The 20,633-nt window shown below is 52.3% G+C and overlaps 1 long non-coding RNA gene across 2 annotated transcripts; it reads left to right on the forward strand.

Annotated features, from left to right (window-relative positions):
- The first annotated feature begins 1,379 nt into the window (after window positions 1-1,379).
- On the forward strand, window positions 1,380-9,286 carry LOC142034121 (uncharacterized). 2 transcript variants are annotated; one of them, XR_012651450.1, is made up of 3 exons: window positions 1,380-1,699; window positions 2,339-2,480; window positions 7,445-9,286. It is a non-coding gene; the product is annotated as an uncharacterized LOC142034121 (long non-coding RNA). The 2 variants fall into 2 exon arrangements; XR_012651451.1 differs by having other exon boundaries at window positions 1,381-1,699; window positions 8,698-9,286.
- The last annotated feature ends 11,347 nt before the right edge of the window (window positions 9,287-20,633 follow it).

Raw genomic sequence — 20,633 nt, forward strand, 5'->3', positions numbered from 1 at the left:
CTCTTGGAGCTGCCAGGAGACCTTGCCAGTGCAGACGCTTCTTTCTCCTTCTCTCCTCCCTTCCTCTTCTGTAACTCCAGTCGCTTGGCTCTCCTCCACATAACGGAACACGCGAGCGTCTCGCGGCTCTTACGAGATGAGGCCTCCTAGACACATAGCCTCGCTCGCTCGCTCACTACGTGGCCGTACCGCGCTGCTGGTCATGCATACAGACCCTGGCAGCCTGACCTGCTGCGGACTACGAGGAGGGATCCTCCCACACCCAGAGAGGCAGGCTCTCTCTTGCCTGCAGCGGGAGGCAGCTGCCAGCCAGATGGCCTTCCGTTTCTTCTTCTTTACTTTTCTGTGGCCTCTCCAGCTTCAGCAGCTCCCGTCCACAGCCAGCAAGCGCTCCGCCTGTCCCTCTGTGCTCCCGCGCCACGAGGAGAGGGAGGCCAGGCAGAGACAGCCCACGCGAGCCTGAGGCTGCTGCAGTCAACGGCATCCCCGGGGACGAACGGACAACCGCACTCACAGCGTGGCCTCTGGGAGAGGGAAAGAGGCAGCAGTGACCGTTATTACTGTAGCTCGACCCTGGCCAGAGCCCCTCCTTCCGCAGGGGCTTCCGCAGACGCCGCTCGTTCCCCGCGCCGCTGCTAACGGCACCCACGTTCAGGGAGACTCGAGAACATGGGAGGGCCAGCTTGCTGCCCTCACGACAGGGCTCGGGGGCTGCCTGCGGCTACAGCACAGGCTTCAGGGGAGGGGCTGGAGCTGGGGGCAACCGCACGGGCCGAGCGGGGCCGGGGGAAGGCGCCGGGGGAGCTCCGGCGACTCGGGGAGGCGCCCGCTGGCCGCGCCTGGGGGGTGCCCGCCTCCGTCCCCTCTTCCCTTCTATCGGCTCTCGGGGAACTGCCTGGCGCTGCCCTGGCCCGGCTCGCCTCCGGCGGACCGGGAGCCTGCCGCGGCGGCCGCTTCGCAGCTTCCCGTCCCGCCAGCGCCCGGCGGCCAGCGGGCAGGAGGCACCCCCCCGCCCCCGCCCCCGCCCCTGCCCCTGCCCCCGCCGGAGGGGATCGCTCGCCTCACCCGCGGTCCCGGCGCTCGCCCGCTGCCGCCCAGACCCGCGCCCTGCGCGCCACCACGCTGCACCCGGACACCGCGCATGCGCCGGAGGGGCCGGAGCCGACGAGCGAACGCCGGGCTGCCCCACGCGCAGGACGGCGCATGCGCCCGGGTCGCGCGTCCGCACGGCTGGTCGGGGAGCGGGTGCAGCGGGAAGCCCGCGGAAAACCACACGAAACCGGCAACGCTCCTGCGTCTGACCTGGTCGGACTCCGGGGGCCGCGGCGGCAGCAAGGACTACGCCGCGCCCGAGAGCCACGCTGCCGCCCGGCCGCCGAGTCCGCGAAAACTACAGCTCCCGGCATGCCCCGGGAGGCAGCCCGCCCTGCTGCCTGACCCCGAGGGGAAGCCGCTTCCGTTTCCGCCCACCCCCACGCCGGCGCAGCCGCAGTTCCCGCCGAGCCCCCAGCGCCGCTCCGGGCAGCTCCGGCGCGCTTTCGCCGCCCGGCTCCGGCACGGCGCGGCGCGGCACCCCCCCGCCCGGCTCCGGGCAGCGGCCGCCGCCGCCGCTCCGTGCGTCCCACACAGACCCCGCCGTCCTCCTCGGGGCTTTCCCCGGAGCCCGCCGGCCGGCTGCGCAGCCCCGCCACGGGGCCCGGTGAGCACCCCCCCCCGCGCGCGCACGTGGTCCCAGCCGCCCTGCGCCCCCCCCCCCCCTCGCGCGCACTTGCTCCCAGCCCCCCTGTGAGCCCCCCCCCGCGCGCACTTGCTCCCAGCCCCCCTGTGAGCCCTCCCCCCCGCGCGCACTTGCTCCCAGCCGCCCTGTGAGCCCACCCCCCCCCCCCCCCCCCGCGCGCACGTGGTCCCAGCCCCCTGTGAGCCCCCAGGGCTCCCCCCCGGCCTCTGCACCGGCGGCCCCCACCTCCCCCGGGCCACCCCCGCCTCCGACGTTCGCCGTCCGAGGGGCGCCCGGCCCCGCTCACCTTCTCCCGCGGGGCAGCCGCAGCCCGGCCACCGCTCCGCTCCGCTCCTGCCTCGGCTCCCACCGGCCCCGCCCCGGCCCCTCCCCCGGCAGCCCCCCCTTTCCAGGGAGGGGACGGCCCCAGCAGCCTCACTGCCCGCACCTGCGGCTCCTCCAGCCCCGGCCTGCAGCTGGGGGACCGAAACCCGGAACAAAACTTCTCAACACCCATGGGAAGTTAAGCAGCAGGCACTTCCTCGATTGAATGAAAGGTGGCATTTGGAAGGGGTGTTAACTGGGGTCAAAATACAGATTTGAATACCCATCTTATTTTAGTTCTAAGACTTGGCGATTGCCAGGTATCATCTTTTCCATTTACCCGGGTCCACCAGCGAGGCCACAAGGGAGATTTCTTCCAGAGAGAGGAGAGAGTTATTAAGGCTGAAGTCCACGATTTGCCTTTCTCCTTCATGAAAAGGTGAGTGGATCATATATCATCACTAGTCACCCAAACAGTTAACCCTGAACTTTTCACCTGTCCTTTAATACAGTCAACTCCAAGCTAAATGTTTTCCGTTATTAAGAGGCGACCAAAGATCATGTAAAATATTATTATACTTTCTACAAACACATCCCCATCTGAGAGCTTTAGCTACTAGAGAAAGTCGTTGGAGTTTGGGGTCAGAGGAGCTGCAAGTATAAACCTTCATTCAGCTCTGTTTAGGATGTGTGATTTTTCTCTGGTTGTCTAAACCAGTCTAAATTTCCATAGACGGTCCCGACTCTGGGTGGCTCTAACAAGGATCCTGGAACTCCAGGAAATTCTAAACATCGTTTTATATTTTAAATATGATCCCAAGTTCCTTCCTGCACTTGTCGCTACGGTTTTGGCAACTGACAGCCCCAAGGGCTGCCTGTACAAGTTTCTCCCGAAGGGCGAGTAAATTAATTCTTTTGTCCATGAGGTGGATGGTTTGGTAATGTTATAATTCACAACGCTCTAATTCCTTCTTTCAAATTTAAAAAAAATAATTGCCTTTTAAATCCATCCCATTTAATTTGCTAAAATGATTCTCATTGTTCTGCATCTTTTCTCAAGTTTTGGTTAAATTCAATGTCAGTATTCTCCACGGAACTAGATTTTCATCTGACTTTGGAATCGGAAGGCAGGCTGTTACTGAGGTTCAATTTTGTGTCTTTACAAAACTTTGAATCAGTTACAAAACTAGATTTATTTTTTTTTAAATCCAAATTACAAAAACGGTTAGTATCAAGATTAATAGCTCAAACAATAATAGTTTCATTTTGTTTATCTCATGTTTGGAACCCCTCAAAAAAAATACATACGCCCTCTAAACACACAAAAAGATTATTGCCCTCGACAATATTCCTAATAGCAACCCCAGTATTATAAACTTTACACAGCTGTTTTCCCAAATAGATAATGTGAAACTTACTTATAGATTTTCAGTTTTAAAGGGCCAGTTTCTTTAGACTTCCAATTTCTTGTTGGTGCTTTCTTTATTCTTGAATATTGAAGCCAGGGTTCTTCTCCCAGACCTTTACTGCTATAAGGGCTGTTAAAATGACTCGATACGGTCCTTTCCACTTCTCAGTGATTTTACACACATTCAATCTCCTGGTCGCAAGGGATGCGCTGCTACGTCCAATTCTAAGGGTCCAGCTGTGGAGACATACTGACAAAGTTCTTGAAAAGAATTGCTTAAAGAAATCATAACACCTTTTAAAAACATATCTCCAAAGGCACTCAAGATACTCAGAACATAGGACTCTCGATATGGTCTTTCATAAAACATTTCATAATGACTTAAATTTTCTTTCTCTTCTGGCTATACTCTGATTCTTAATAGAGCCATGGGTAATGCTTTAACCCATGTGAGGAGTGAGGTTTCCTGACAAATTTTACTCGACTGTTGCTTAAGGGTATAGTTCATTCTCTCTCTCTCTCCCCCCCCCCCCCCCCCCCCCGCCTTGCTTGTGGTCTATATGGGGTGTGATAGTCTCAATCTATAGATAATACTTTGCTCAACTTGTCTCATAATCTTTGCTATAAAATGAGGGCCATTGTCAGATGACATTTTTACAGGCACCCCATATTTTGGTATTATCTCTTTGAGCAAGACTTTGAGTACTTCCCTTGCTTTTTTGGTGCGACAAGGGAAAGCCTCGGGCCACCCAGTAAAGATATCAACTAAAACTAGGATAGATCCTTCTTTTCAAGGCAATTCTATAAAGTCAATTTGCTAATATTCTCCTAAAAAATTTCCTTATTTCATAATCCCAAAGATGATCTTATTACTGATTCGGGGATATTTTTATATATAAATTTCACATCCGCCTCTAATTGTTTAAACAATCTTTGTCGTATTTCACTTTCTGTTCCCCGATATACTTTGTGATCTTCAGCTCGGGCAATTTCTCTTATTATTGTGGGTGGGACTATTATTTGACCTGTCGGTGTTACAGCCTATCCTGTTTCATTTTGTTAGCCTGCAGTCTAATAATTAATTCTTCATCTTTTTCGTTATAATTTGGAGTTTCTTTAGGCAATTTTATACTTTTCTCTGGAACTAGTGCTAGGATGCCTTTTTCCGCAGCCTCTTTAGCAGCTTTATCGGCCAGTCGGTTACCTGCGTTCGGACCGGTCTTACCTAACTGATGTGCTTTAACAGTGCATTATCGTGACTTCTGTTGGTTTTTGAATGGTTTCTAACAATTCCAGTATTTGTTCTGCGTGCTGAATGGTGGTTCCTTGTGCAGATAACGGTCCTCTTTCTCTCCGTATCGCTCCGTGTGCGCGTACTACTCCAAAAGCATACTTTGAGTCTGTCCAAGTGTTGACTCGCTTTCCTTGACTTAGTTCCAGAGCTCGAATGAGAGCTATCAATTCAGCCTTTTGGGCAGATATCGTCGAAGGCAAAGCTGGCAACGCAATTACCTCCTCAGTAGTTATTGTCTATCTTGATAAACGTTTTCCTTCACAGATGGAACCGCTTCCGTCGGCATACAGTTCCCAATCTGTTTCTTCTAGCGGCACATCTCAGAGATCCAGTCAGCTGGAGTAAACTCTTTCGATTGTCTGCACGCAGTCACGTTCCAGTTCTCCTCCTTTAACTTGATCGGTTGTTGAAAACGCAACAGGGTTAACGGTGGTAGTAGCGTTTAGGTAAACATCATCTTGTTCCAGCCACACCACTTGGTATTTCAGCATCCTGCTAGGGGATACCCAATGCCCCCCTCTCTGTTTTAGCACAACAGTTATCATATGGGAAACGTACAGTAATCCTTTGTCCTCTAATCCTTTGTCCTCAGGTGAACTTACGAGCTTCCTGGATCAGTAGCACAGTTGCAGCGACGGCTCTCGGACGACCAGAGCATCCCAGACTCACATTACCTAATCGCTTCGAGAAGTAGGCCACAGCTCGCCCACTTGGCCCTACGTATTGGGCCAGGATACCCAGAGCTATACCTCTTCTTTCACGAGCAAAAAGTTCAAGTGTCTTCTTTGTGAGATCTGGCAGGCCTAGGGCTGGCACCCCTCTTACAGCCTGTTTCAGTTCTTGGAAAGTAGCTTTCTCGGCATCGGTCCAATCCATCGTTTGAGGTTTTGAGCTGCTCCTATAAAGGTCGGGCCAGCAAGCCACAATTTATAATCTACAGGTGACACCACTCGACCATTCCCGGCAACGCTCGTCATTAATTTTTTTCGTCTTAGGTTCGGGGAGACGACAAATTGCCTCTTTTCTCCCAGTTCCCAATTGTCTCTGTCCTTTTAGGATTTTAAAACTCATTTAAATAAGTTTCTTCTTTCTGGGTTATTTGGGTTTTTTTCTTTTGACGCTCGATATCCACCGATTCCCCAAAAGTTCAAAAAGTTGATAGTTAGCTTTGTGCATTGTTCTTCCGTCTCAGCTACAATTAACAGATCATCCATATATTTCAGCAAGATTTCTTGATTATTTTCTTTCTTCCAAATCTCTAATTCTCGTGCCAATTGATTTCCAAAAATGGTAAGACTATTCTTAAAGCTTTGAGGCAAGACTGTCCGCGTATATTGTGTTTTTCTCCCAGTCTCAGGATTTTCCCATTCCAAAGCAAAAACCTCTTGACTACTGGGATCCAAGGGAATACGGAAAAAGGCATCTTTTCGGTCTAACACTGTGAACCATTCTTGTTTCTCCGTTAGGGTTGCTAACAAAGTATAAGGATTTGCTACTACCGGATGAATATCTTGTACTATTTGATTTATTGCTCTGAGGAGGTCTTGAACTAATCTACCATCTTTTTCATTAGCCTTTTAACAGGCAAGATCGGGGTGTTATATCTGGATTCGCATTCTATTAACAATTTGTATCTTAAAAATGTTTGTATTACCATTGCTAACCCTTTCCGACTTTCCGGTCTTAGGGGGTATTGTTTCATTCTTACCGGATTCCATCCTGGCTTTAAATCAACTCTCACAGGTTCTGCTTTTTGGATTTACCAGGAACTTCCCAGTCCAGACGATTGGAATTACAGCATTAGACTTTGACTGGTATAATCTTCTGCTTTCGGTAACCATCCTGTTAACAACAAAGCCACTGCTTCGATACGTTTAGTTTCTGGAATTGAAGTTTTAATCTCTCCATTTTTTAATTTAACTTCTGCCTCTAAGTTCTCAAATAGATCTCTCCTTAACAGGGTTTTAGGAGAATCTGGCACATACAAAAACTGCTGAGTGACCCATTGCTTTCCTAATTTCATTGTTAAAGATTTAAAGAAGGGTCTAGTTTCTCGTTCACTTGTTGCACCGACACCACCAATTTCTTCAAAACTTAACTCTCCCTCTAAGGTATTTAAAACTGAAAAGGTGACTCTAGTGTCAATTCAAATTCCATTTTCTGTTCTCCCGGTTTAGCTGTAACCAGAGGTTCTGCTGGGAGACTCCCCTCCGGTCCCCGTCAGATACGTTCACTTAAAAAGAACAAATCTACCTATGGCACTTTATTCCATTTACTCTCTCTCTCCTACAAAACAACAGTAATTGCAATATAGTATTGTAACTCAAAGTTCTGTTTGTTTACCATTTTTCCTGCAATTCACCCCAATGTGCCAATAAACGTCCCAACGGTGATGGTTTTGGTAACTTTTCATCAGCGGTTCCATTTCCTGCACTCTTATTCTTAAACAATTTTGCTGATGCCTTTATACTTCTGTACATTCAAATACCAAATACCAAACAAATGCAAATGACAGTTGTCCCAAATAATACACAAAGTCCAACCCAGCAATAGCTTTCGCTTATGACTTACGGGCAGACGCCTAGGCTTCCACTGCAGACGGGTACCCTCCAAGCCCCAACCCTGCGAAGCTTTCGCCGCGCCTCACGGGCAGGCTTTCCAAACAAATTCCAAAGCAGCGGCGCCTTACCTTTTTTTCCAGGGAACGCTGCGAGGAGCTTTGCGAGTCGAGGGTGACGGTTCTCCCCGAGAATACCTCGGTGCCGGCCGGAGTTCGATCGACACTCGATCTCGTCCAGTCTCACTCGCAAGGTCCCATCTGGGTCGCCAAAACCGTTCCCGAAATCCGGAATAAAACTCCTTAACACCAACCTGAAGTTAAGCAGCGGGCACTTTGTTTATCGCAGCGCTGGGGACACGGGGGATCGCTCCTCCAAAGGCGTGTCCCGCTTAGTATCAAAATCCATCAGTTTTTACAGACTTTTCCTGTCAGGTCATTGTTACCTAAGCTCCTTCCGTAAAAATGCATACTATGCTCGTTCTTAAATTTAACCTTTATAATGATCGGTCCTTTGATTATATAACCTTATCAATATTCTTATTTAAAAACAATCATTGGTCAGTTACACTTAGCTCTGCTGACTGGCATCTTCGATCCTCAAATGGAGATGGGAAGGGTAAGGGGGTTTCCAAGCAGCAAACTGGCGTCCCCGACGGTTTCCTTAGTTTCCTGAAACAGAAGGTAGGAGAACCAGTAACTTCCTGGTGAGGTTTCTAGGGTTAGCTCTTTCAAACTTTAACAATATTAAGGTTCCTAGAGTCACGCGTAACACAGCTCCTCCTAAAGTTTCTATGGCTACGTTTCAAACTTAACGATCCTATACGTTATGCTTCACAATTTTACTTCTTAATCAAACCTAACTCTTCTATGTGATTAAATTTTGATTTCTTTACCGGAATATTTGCAACAGCTGGAGCCCAGCAGGAACAGGGGGGACACGGCCCGACCCCCCCCAGCGCCTCACCTCCTCCTCCCCTGGGCTCCCTCACGGCCCCTCCACTCGTGCAAAGGGAGCGCAAACGCAGCCCGGAGGGCAAAGGGGACGGGCGGCCAGCGTTTATTCAGTCAGTCGCGTGCCTATCGAGTCCTGCCAGCGAGTCTGCTCTGGGGCTCGGGGCGCCCCCCGGCGCTCCCTCTGCCCCTCGGACACCTCTGATAGCCTATTTCCATACATTCTGTATGGCACGTCTAAATATTGGGATGGTTTTAATATTTTGTACCAGCTGTGGAAACTGGTTTGCTGCTAGGTGACTGCAAAAGTGAGATTTGGTAAATAATTATTAGAAATCTTACACTAACACTACGATTGAAACAATAGACAAAAGTATAGCCAAGCAATCGACTAGCAGAGGTAGGTACTCCTAAGTTTTGCAGTTCTTTGCTCTTATGACTAGATGTTCCTGTACGCTGGATGAGAACAATGCTGAAACTGACCACGTGTGATTGAACCTGCGTTAAGCTTCAAGATCAAAGAACAAGGACAAGAATAAAGACTTCGAGGACAGCCAGCAAGAACTTCAGATGGGTCGGTGGTTGCAAAAGCAGCCCTTCGTCTCAAATGGATCCTTCATTGCACGTGATCGGACGTAGGCAGTACTATGATAATCGGTTGCCGTCGTTTTTATGTATATGTATACTAATCTGATTAACATGCAATTAGTTATTCTGTATAACCTGTTTGTGCTAAAGCTGTGGCATGCACGCTAGGTGGAACTATCCCCCGTGCAGCCAGCGCTGCAATGAAGAATGCCTGCTTTCTAAAACTCCAAAACGAGTCTTAGGGAGTTTCTTCGACTGGCTTTTCAGTATCAGGGGTACAAGGGAGGAAAGGAAAAAAAAAAAAAAAAAAAGGCAGCGGTGTGGGAAAGAGAGGGGACCAGGGGAAGGGGCAGGGAGGGACCAGAACGCGGAAGAGGGGAGACAGGGCCCCGAGGGCCCGGGGCTCACCACAGCTCTTGGCACTGCCAGGAGAATTTGCCAGTTGAGACGCTTCTTTCTGCTCCTCTCCCGCTCCCCTCCTCTTCTGTAACTCCGGCGGCGCGGCCGTCCTCCCCCTAGGAGAACACGCGTCTCATAGGTCTTGCGAGACGAGGCCTCCTAGGCACGGAGCCTCGCTCGCTCGCACACTACGTGGCCGTACCGCACCGTCGGTGCCGCATCCGGACCCTGCGGTGCACCTCGGCGGTCTGACCTGCTGCGGACTACGAAGAGGGATCCTTCCACACGCGGAGAGGCAGGCTCTCTCTTGCCTGCAGCGGGAGGCAGCTGCCGGCCGGCCAGCCTTCCATTTCTTCTTCTCTACCTTTCTCTGGCCTCTCCAGCTTCAGCCGCAGCAGCTCCTGCCCGCAGCCGGTAAGCGGCCCGCCTGTCCCTTTGTGCTCCCGCGCCGTGAGGAGAGGGAGGCCGGGCAGAGACAGCCCGTGCGAGCTTTCCTTGCCGGCGGCGTTTCCTTACCGGGAGGAAGCAACGAGCGCGGCGGCACCTCCCGCCGGGGCCGCATTACCGTTACCGTCGGACGGCACGTGCAGGACCGCGGCAGCCCCGCGCACTCGCAGCCTCCGAGCTGCAGTACCGAACATTGGTCGCGGGGTGGCAGCGGCGAGCGCTTGGCACAACGCGCCAGCGCGCATGGGCGGCACCCCAGCTGCAGTACCGAAGTCTGTTCAACAGGTGGCGGAAGAGAGCGCTGGCGAAACGCGCCGCCACCGCGCGTGCGCGGCTCCGCGCTGCTGTACCGCGTTTCGGTTGCTAGGCAACAGCAGGAGGGCGGCAAAAGGCGCCACCGCGCATGCGCGGCTCCCGACGGCCAGGGCCGCGTTTTGGTTGCCAGGCAACAGCAGGAGCGCCGTCAACCGCGCCGCCGCGCATGCGCGGTTGCCGAGGCGCCATGTCGCGTTTTGGTTGCCAGGCAACAGCGGCGAGCGCCGTAAAAACCGCAGCGCGCATGCGCCCTTGCCGAGCTGCCGTAACGCGTTTCGGCTGCTAGGCAACAGGAGCAGGCCGTAAACCGCGCCGCCGCGCATGCGCGATAGCCGAGGCGTCGTGTCGCGCCTCGGTTGCCAGGCAACAGGGGCCAGCGCCGTAAAAGTCGAACCACGCATGCGCGCTTGCCGAGCAGCCGTAAAGCGCCTCGGCTGCCCGGCAACAGCTGGACCCCACCCCCCCCACCGACGCACTCCACCGCGCATGCGCCCCTCCCCAACGCCACTTCCCACCTTCGGTCACCGGGCAGCAGCAGCCGCATCCCCGTAACGATCCTCTTCGGAGCATCAGCTGCACGAGGGACGACTGACAGCTCAGACCAGTAGAGACCAGACACAGGCGGCAACTACTTACTGGGGGCACAGGGATTACGTTGCCCTGCCCTTTCCCCACTCGCAGCCCGGGCAGTCATCTTCATCGTCTCCGTTCCAAAGAGCACCCGAGTGGCTGGAGCGTTTACAGCAGTCAAGTGCAAAGAACAGACCATTCGGGTGGTCGCTTCTGCCCCTGCCCTCCCCACCCCGTTATCTACAGAGGAGAAGCAGCACAGGGAACCTGCAAATGGGGGGGGGGGTAAGGGGGGGGGGGGTGTCCCCTGGAGCAAGCCCCAAGGACTGCTGTATCCCCTCTGAATGTGGCATCAGGGTTGCGGGAGCGACAGCAGCCAGCCAACAGATGCTGGCGAGAGATTTAAAAAAAAAAAATAACGCCTGGTTCCGGTGACAGCCTGAAGGCAGGCCACAAGACACCCAAAGCTGCTCTGTGCCAGAGGGGCAGCTCTGTCCAGCAGGAAACGCCGCGTCCCAGCGCACCAGATGCCAGCGGCCCACCTGCAAGCCAGCGATACCCTGGCGACCCTGGGGCTCGGTTGGGGTGGGCGCACCTTTCCTCACCTCTGAGCCATCAGAACTCTGCTCTCCCAATCCTACACGCACGCAAGGCTTCTTGTGCGGGGCTCGTCTCTTATCGAAGAGACGCTGCACGGTGTTACTTACCGCCCCGCCCTCTGGCGTGCAAAGGAATCAGCCGTGAAGCAGGGATAGCAAAGAGGCCTGTCGGGATATTAGTAGTCCTCAGCAGACGACCGTAGAGCCCTCGAGGTTCCATCTTTGCTCCCTACAGGAGCGTGGCTCCGCACTCCTTGCCGCTCCCGCCGGCAAGCGACACAATTGCCCTTTGCTGCCTGCAACAGGCAGTACCTGCACGGCCCCAGTAATGCCGCTTACAGAGCGAGAGGCGCTCGCTATAAAGCGGCAATGAAGAACAAGGACGGCCCGTCAAGATGGCAGGACGAACATAGAGAGCCTCCAGCATTAGCCAGGCAGGGCTTGCAACTCACCTCGTGTCGTGGTTTAACGCCAGCCAGCAAGAAAGCCCCACGCGACCGCTCGCTCGCTCCCCCGCCCCCAGTGGGACGGGGAGACAATCGGAAGGGCGAAAGTGAGAAAACTCGTGGCTTGAAACGAAAACAGTCTAATCATTTAAAAGAAACAACAACAACAACAACAACAACTTGTAAGGAAAAGAAGAAAAAAAAATGACAGAGAATGGGGTGCAGGCAGCATGCCAGGGGTCTGGAGCCTGACGGATGATGGGGAGCGGGGGGTGGAATATGGAGGAGGGAAAGGAAGCAGGGGGGACGACGGGGGGGATGGGACAGGAGATAGAAGAGCAGGGGATGCGGGGGGAAACAACTCGCGTGGGTTAAAAACTCGAATGGGTGAAGGGGGCGGGCTGGAGCAGCAGGGGGCATATATGGGGGAGAAACACACGCCGGGGAGAGGGTAGGTGAGGGTACAGAGGTGCATGGGGGGACACGGGGGGGAGATGACCTACCCCAGGGAGCCCACCCAGGATGATCCACAGCAGGTAACTCACCTGGGATAACCCGCAACAGAGCATCCACACCAGATCATCCACACTGGGAGGACCCCCAGCAACGCCCCTCAAACTGCTTGTGCTTCACCCCCAGTCTTCCCCAAACTGGGGAGTTTTTTGCTTTTTCAAAATACTCAGTTTGGGGTGTGTTTCAGTGCTTTTCCACAACATAAAAAGGGGTGATCTTTCGGTTGTGGGTTTGTGCATGAAAATGGGGTGGGTTTTTTGCTTTGCAGCTGCACCAATCCAGGCGGATTTGGCTTTCCCAGGAGTCCCAAAGTCGTTTGTTTTTTCCCCGTTGCAGACCCAGAATCAGGGGGTTTGGGGTTGTCCTGGTTTCAGCTGGAATAAAGTTCATTTTCTTCCGAGTAGCTGGTACAGGGCCATTTTGGATTTAGGGTGAGAATAATGTTGACAACACCCCGATGCTGTAGTTGTTGCTAAGCAGTGTTTATACTAAGTCAGGGACCTTCCATCTCCTCATACCGCCCTGCCAGCAGAGGCTGGGGGCGCACAAGAAGAGTCGCTGAGCTAAAGCAGGATTCCAGGTAAACAGGTCAGCTCGAAATACACCACCTCCTTTAAAAGTTAAGAGCGATTTGAACACTTAAAATCAGCATTTAGGCTAATCGATACCATTTTGAACACCTTCTTAGCATACAAGTAAACACTCTTGCCGGTGTTGGAAAACGTCTCCTCCCTTCCTTACAGCACCGCTGCAGGGAGATAACCCTGGGAGGCTGCGGGACGAGGTCGTACGCAATCAGAATCTACGCTTACGGATCCACCACAACAGCTACAGCCCTTGCGCTGCTGCTGCTGCTGCTTTGCATCTTGCTCGTTTGGTGAATAAAGCTGAAAGTGAAGTGGAAAACTCCAAAGAGCAAAAGGAAAAAATAAAGAATAAATCTCAATCATTCACTTTACACTAAAAAGGCGTGCCCATGTTTATATACGTCCAATAAAAATACTTATACTGTAAAAGTATTTCATTTTCCTTTCCCATTACCTTAACTTGCACAGCTCTGAATACATACCATTAAATTATCTCTCTCCAAAGTACACAGTTATAATGGGACTAGGGGTTTTTGTGCGTGTTACAGAACGCGGAGGGACACCTGGCCAGCTGAGCTGCCCAAGAGAGGTGCTACTGAACTGCCAGGGAAACGCACCATTGAAAGCCAGACAGAAAGAAAGTACTTCAGAGCACTCCGTCAAAACATCAGGAAAAAAAACCCATAACATTCAGTTGCCTCTCTTTTTAAACGTTGAGAAAAATACCTAACTGCTTACATACACCTAACAAATCAAATACTACAGCTATTTGGCAGTTAGTTTAAACAATGCAAGTCAATTTGTAAAATCCCCAGGGCTGCAATACCTCAGACTACCAAAAAGGACTGGCGGGTTTCCTAATGCTTTTGGCAGTACTGAAGCAGGCAGAGCAACACGTTTTCATGTTATCTCGACTGTTACAACTGAGAAACCAAAGACCAGTGATGCCACCAACTTTAGGAAGATGGGCTGTGCTTGGGTCTTTGGAAGGAAATTGACTTTTTTTTTTTTTTTCTTTTTTTAAAAGAGAGTGAAAAGTCTCGTTACTGATGACTTCTACTGTCAAGTCGATCACCTCTGAAGATCCACTCTGATGGGAAGTTCCTAAAACAAAATCTCTTTGAGAGAGAAAGACTTCCATTTTGGAAAATCTCTTTCCAACTGAAGTCAAAATTACACACTGTAGGTTCAAGGAAAAAATACATTACTGAAGCAGTAACTCATCAAAAACACCTCAGGACTCACTGTCACTAGTTACAAGGCTGCTAATGCTTCCTGGGAAAGCCTGGAAAACACACAGATGCGACGCCCGTTTTGTCCTGTTTTGTCCACGTCTCTTCTTTGACCTTGATTGCTTTTAGTACAGATGCTAATTATCTCCGTAACGTTTTTGAGTACTACTAGAAGATATTTAAAAAAAAATCATTGACTGTAAAAGCATAAAGCTTTTATCATGAAAACAAAGGCTGTTTCTTCTGAACAGCTGAACTCTTACGAACAGTTCCTTCCCTCTTTTAGGACAAAATTATTTTCACAGTATCATTTACTAGCAAGCACACAGCAACAGAAGATTATGCTTTCAGGAAGAGAAAATAAACTGCGGGAAGTAAACTTTGTATAGGTGTAACATGCTCCGGAACAGAACTTATTTTTAGTATTTCTGTTAAAATATTTCATGTAAAAAAAAGTAGAAGGAGAGTTGGCACACTCTCAACGTTAAAGTCCGTACCGCAAGTACCTTTGGAAAAATGCAGACACACATCGTAGGCGTACCTTGTACTTGCAGGCCACTACGGAATCTTTCCATCCGTCTCGTACCGTCACGGCAGAAGAAAGGGCAACCACGGCGAAACGGTGCCAGCTGACATCCAGCTGAGAGAAGAAAAAAAAACATTAGCACAAAGCTGGGTAGGAACCCAAAGCTGCCCTTTTTTTTTGTGAAGGTTTGCGAAGACAGTACGACTGAGCGGAGGAAAAAGTATTTTTGCGTCATCTACGGTACAGTTGTTGACACAGGCCACTAGAGCTTTTGCATTTTTCAGACAACCGCGCCCTTTTTTTTTTCCTTTCTTTTTTTGACTCATCGGCAACTTTACTTTCACTAGAACTCACTTTCCTAGATACACGCAGGTGACAGACATAGAGACCTACCTACATTTTCTCAAGCCTTAGTATAGCCGAGGCTTCATCACCCTATACGTCCCAAGTTGAGTATTTTTGCTAAAGAGCACAGCAACACATCTGTCCTTGTGAACTGCCTCGTTGCAAAAAAGGAATCATTTTTTCCAGGCCGTTGCTCCAAACGGGCAAGATCTTTTAAAACCGCAGTTGTGCCACCAAACCCGCTCAGGGTCCCTCCTAGCTTTTGACCGCCCTGAGATTTAACAGGCACACGCTCCATTCCATCTTCCAACAGCAAAAATACGCTAACGCTCTCGGACCCAGAGCGCAACCCTACGGATGTCCACGCACACAGCCTGCCGTTTTGATGAGGAGCCACCCAGCATCCCTGCGAGCACAGCTGCACGCGCCAGATCGGTTTCCCCTACGCCGCGAGTTACCGGTTTCGGTGAACGTAGTTTCTGACGCTTTAAACTGAAAACCGTATCTCGACACTTCGCCACAGCAGAAACGACCCATCGCCAGAACGCGACAAAAACGCAGTAACACCAATTGCAAACCCACAGCAGCAACAGCTCCAGAAATATTTAGACCAGGAACAAGGGAGAAAAACAAAACAGCTTCATCTCACGCACAGGGGAGCGGCAGGCAGAGAAAAGGGTCGGCATTCTGAGCCCTTACAGAAAACGGGCATTCTCCTTCCGTTCCTCAGCCCGTCCGTGAAGGTCTAAATACCGCAACACTACTACGGCAACGTCGAGAGTAGGGAACAGCAGCCCTGCCACCGGACTTGCCGCTGACCCATGCTATTTACGTAGCAGGACGCGTAAGCAGAGGGACGCGTTTTGCCACACGCAGCCCTGAACTTCCTGAAAATTTACGTTTACCAAAAAAGCCATTTGGAACATATTGCCAAACAACATTCGGCAAGAAAGCTTTGATGCGTTTGACACACGCAAGTTTTTGGTCACTTGCTATTTGCTTCCTGTTGCTGCTGCTGTTCTTCCTTCAGAAATTCTACTCGTCGCCCAGTTATTCACTCCTGGTTCAAGCATTTGCCTTCCTGGTATTACCAGCACATTCACAGAGGCAAGTAACTTAATTGCTCTTCTACAGTTATCCAAACGACAATTACAGCCATGAAAGAGAAGGAGAGGTCAGGCAGCAGAAGAGCTCTGCAGGCTGGCACCAGTCAATATTGCACTCTCTAAAACCAAACAACAACAAAACAAAACCGTGACCCTGTATCCTTCTTTTTTTTTTTTTTTTTCCTTCTTCTTTCAGAGCTCATCCCTGCCTCAGCATTTTGTCTTGTCAGAGCACGAAGCGCAGGTGATCCGTACCCTGACGACTTCTGCGTGTGATGAATGCCTGTTCAGAAATAGTCCAGATCTGCAAGACTGGTGTCATTTCTATGGTTTTCATCATCATAACTCACATTTTATTTACTCACGCATTTGTGAGGAAACTAATTAACTTTTAGACACTGCCTCTCCTTTTTTGGGGGGGGTGGGGGGGGGTGGAAATGTGTTAGAGACTGAAAAACATTACAATTCAGAGCTCCCAACCACGAGGGAGCGGTGGAGAAATCAATGAAAGCAAAGACCAACAGCAGCAACGTCAACTGGAAGTTGGCTTTCATTCCGATCACGTACTTAAGCGACTCTCCTTGCAAGTCTATGCCTCGGTCCTAGGAATGACTAGTCCCTTTTTGGAAGGACAAACTTTTTCACTTAAAAGTCCTAGACTGAAGACTCCGCTGAACGGAATGGGGATTGTCCCACGGGACAACATGCCATCAACACTCTTAATGGGGAAGGAAAAAAAAAAAAACCCAAATAAAAATCAAGTTTAAGTACCAGTTCCCATCACGTTTCACTCATTACATTTCTACTGGCATCTAGGTGCTCAAAAATGAACTACAGGGACACCACATATTCCTAAAAATTCAGTTATACATAAAAAAGTAAAAGGCTATTTCCAACTTGCCCATAAAAATCAGTATGAACAGAGAGAAGAGAAACACTCGACCCTGAAGAAGCTAACAGGCAGCTCTGAATTTACCAGACAGGAAATTTCATTCTTTCCCCTGAAACAAAAACACATCAAGGGACCAGTTCAGGAACAGGGCGCGATCTGTTAACAGCAATTTTTCCATCGTCTTTTCTGCACTAGCAGCAAATTTGCCTTCCCTGTGGGTTTAACGTGGAGCACCTGTAGTGCCCTCGAACTCGCAAGTGTTTCTCTCCGCCCCCCCAGCCCGATACGTGCGATTACCTGAGCAGCAAGCGGAATTAACCACGCAGGATTTTATTCGTGCGACGCGGAAGGTGACACTGGGAGAAGAGGAGACAAAGAAATGAACCTGCTTGTCACACCCAGCCAACGGTGAAAAGGCAGGGGAGGATTCTGCCGGAAGGGCTCTGCACCCCAGGAGCTCCCGCCGGCCGGTTTCTCTCCCCTTTGCCCGGTACCGAGGGGATGACGACACCTCGCGCGCGTCCCCTCGCGGGGGGGGCTGCCCCAGGTGAGCCGGGGGACCCCCACCTCGCTTCTGCCCGCGGGAACGGACCGGGAGAGACACTCCACGCAGAGAGAGGAGCGTGGCGTGGATTGCATGCCCGAGGGAAGAGGCCGGGCTCCCCGCTGGCAGAAGGACAACTCGCCTCCCTGCTGCTCGGAGCTGCTTGCTGCGGACAGCCCTGCCTGCGCCCGGCCGCTCTTCCGCCGTGCTGGGAGCGCGGTCCGGCCGACAGACGCCCCAGCGAAAAGACGCTCCAGCTAATCGCGCCTCCTGCTCGTTACAGCTGCAGGTACTTTTGCCTCTGGCTAATGCACGCTCCAGACAGCGGACACCCCGCCTCGTTCCAGCTCCCGCTTGCTACAGTTCTGGCTCCTTGAAGCCCCAGCTCCGCACTGAAGCTCCGGCTGATTTCAGCTGCTTCTCCTTACAAGCTCCAGCTATGTGCAACGGTCTGGGCTTTCCATAAGGTTATCTATCAACTGCTGTCAAAACTGGAGCGTTAGGATTAAACATCAGAGTTACACGCCAAGTAAATATCCATTAGTTTGGGCGATTAATTACTTGACGACTATTCTGAGCGGCGCAGAAAGAAGAGCTGGACTCAAAGAGGGCACGTGGGGTCTGAAAAGCACCTTTCCCCCCCGCAGACCATCACAGATGTTGAGTTCGGCCTGCTGCATGCCGGCCTCCCGAACTTCGGCGTCCGACACAACCAGACCCCCATCTCCGGGGAGGGACCACGCACCCTGCCTGCCCCCCGCTTCCCCCCGCAGCCCCCAACACCCTCCCACCCGCCTGCAAAACCAGCCAAGCCGGCTCCCGCTTTTGGCCCCCACACCAGCTGACTCGGGGCCCATTTGGGAGCCAAAAAACCCGGCCGCTGAGCCTGTTCTCAAGGCCCAAACACGCAGGGCCGGACCTCTGTTTCTGGGCCCAAAGCTGCGCAGCTCGGTCTGTTTCCGAGCCCCCAAATCAGCCACGCGAGCCTGTTGTCAAGCCCCAGGAACGGAAAACTTGTTCTCCATTTCTGACCCTGCAGTGCCCACGGGCGACACCGAGCGTAGCCACCCCACAGCCCTGCACCCCCGGGGCCCCACACGTAGTTTCGGGGAGTGCTCGGGACCTGCGGAGGGCCCGGCCCCACGCCTCTGCGGGGCAGCCCCAGCACAGGCAGGGCGTCGCTTCACGATTGCCGTTTCAGGCTTTATTTCCCCGCCACCAGCGGCACGGCCAGGCCCCCACCCCAAACCCCCCAGCCGAAGCACCCCCGCGGGTAGCCGGGCCAAGCCACCCGGAAAACAAGAAAACCAAAGAGGGAACAAGACAGAGACCGTGGGGAAAGGCAAGGAGAAGGACACAGAAACAGAGAGAGCGCGGGAGGGATAGGGAGCAGGACAGAGAGATGGAGCAAGAAAGGAAAAAAGGACGGGAGGCAGAACCAAGGGAAAGAGAGACAAGGATGGGGAGCAGGACAAAGGGACGGAAGAGGAAAAAAAAAATAGCAACGGGCTGCAGGACAGAGATGAAGGGATTCAATAGACACAGGGAGCATGACAGAAGGACAGAGAGGAGACAGACAAAAGGGACAAAGAGCAGGCCAGCATCGGAGGGGAAAAAACCAACTGCGATGGGCAGTGGGAGAGAGATACGGAAAAAGAAAAAAATACTGCGGAACAGAAAAAAGAAAGAAGCGACAGCTAGCTGGACAGGGGGACACAGTTAGAAAGGGCGGGAGAGGGAACGGGGCAGAGAAAGACAGACAGAAAAGGTAGCGAAAGAAAGCAAGGCAGAGGGACAGCAAACAGGGCGGGGGGGGGAAGGGACAGGGGTCTGGACAGAGGTGGAGAAATAAGCAGCAGGGACAGAGAAAAAGAGACAGAAAGAGGGACAGGGAACATGGCAGAGAAGGAAAAATCAGGACAGCGGCAGGACGGAGATCAAAAACTGGGACGGTCCTCAGGACAGAGAGGAATACGAATACGAGCAGGGAGCGGGACAAAGGGATACAGCGAGAAACGACGGGACAGGAAGCAAGACAGCGCGACAGACAAGAACAATGACAACGAGAGAGAGAGAGCGTGCGCGTGAGAAGCACAGGGGGTTGGGAAATTTAGAAAGAGAGGTATCAGGAGCCCTGCAGAGAGAGGGAGGGTGAATAAAAAAAGGGGCAGGAAGCAGCACAAAGGGTCACAGAGAGTAAGAGATGAACAGGAAGGAGGACGGGGACAGCGAGATCCAGAATGACAAAAATAAACAGCAACGGCGAGCAAGACAAAGCGATAGAGACAGAAACAGAAAGTAGGAAGAAGAGAGATAGGAAGGCAGGGACACAGAGCGACACGTACAGGTACAGAGAGGAAAAGAACACTAGGGGAACAGGCCAGAGAAATTGGGAGGCGGGGAAAGAGGCGGATGCAGATCAGGACAAGGAGATGGAAAAGGAAAAAACAGCGACTGGCTGCAGGACAAAGACGGGGCGGGGGGGGGGGGGGGCAGGGAGAGGGAGAGGGAGCAGGACAAGAACGCAGAGAGAAAAAGAAAGGGGGGCAGTCGAAGGAAAGGGGGGGGGGGAAGAGGGAGCAGGACAAGAGAATAGACAGAAGAGGAGAGGTACAGGGAAGCAAAATAAAAATAATAAAAAACAAACAAACAAACAAAAAAGTCACAGCAGCAAGAGAAAGCGAGGGGGTCAGGAGAGGGGGAGGGAGGGAGGGACCGGGAGGCACAAGAGGAGCGACAGGGCCCCGGAGGCCCAGGACTCACCACAGCTCTCGCTCTTGGAGCTGCCAGGAGACCTTGCCAGTGCAGACGCTTCTTTCTCCTTCTCTCCTCCCTTCCTCTTCTGTAACTCCAGTCGCTTGGCTCTCCTCCACATAACGGAACACGCGAGCGTCTCGCGGCTCTTACGAGATGAGGCCTCCTAGACACATAGCCTCGCTCGCTCGCTCACTACGTGGCCGTACCGCGCTGCTGGTCATGCATACAGACCCTGGCAGCCTGACCTGCTGCGGACTACGAGGAGGGATCCTCCCACACCCAGAGAGGCAGGCTCTCTCTTGCCTGCAGCGGGAGGCAGCTGCCAGCCAGATGGCCTTCCGTTTCTTCTTCTTTACTTTTCTGTGGCCTCTCCAGCTTCAGCAGCTCCCGTCCACAGCCAGCAAGCGCTCCGCCTGTCCCTCTGTGCTCCCGCGCCACGAGGAGAGGGAGGCCAGGCAGAGACAGCCCACGCGAGCCTGAGGCTGCTGCAGTCAACGGCATCCCCGGGGACGA

The sequence above is a fragment of the Buteo buteo genome, chromosome 9 (assembly GCF_964188355.1).
Source record: "Buteo buteo chromosome 9, bButBut1.hap1.1, whole genome shotgun sequence".
In the NCBI taxonomy this organism is placed as follows: Eukaryota; Metazoa; Chordata; class Aves; order Accipitriformes; family Accipitridae; genus Buteo; species Buteo buteo.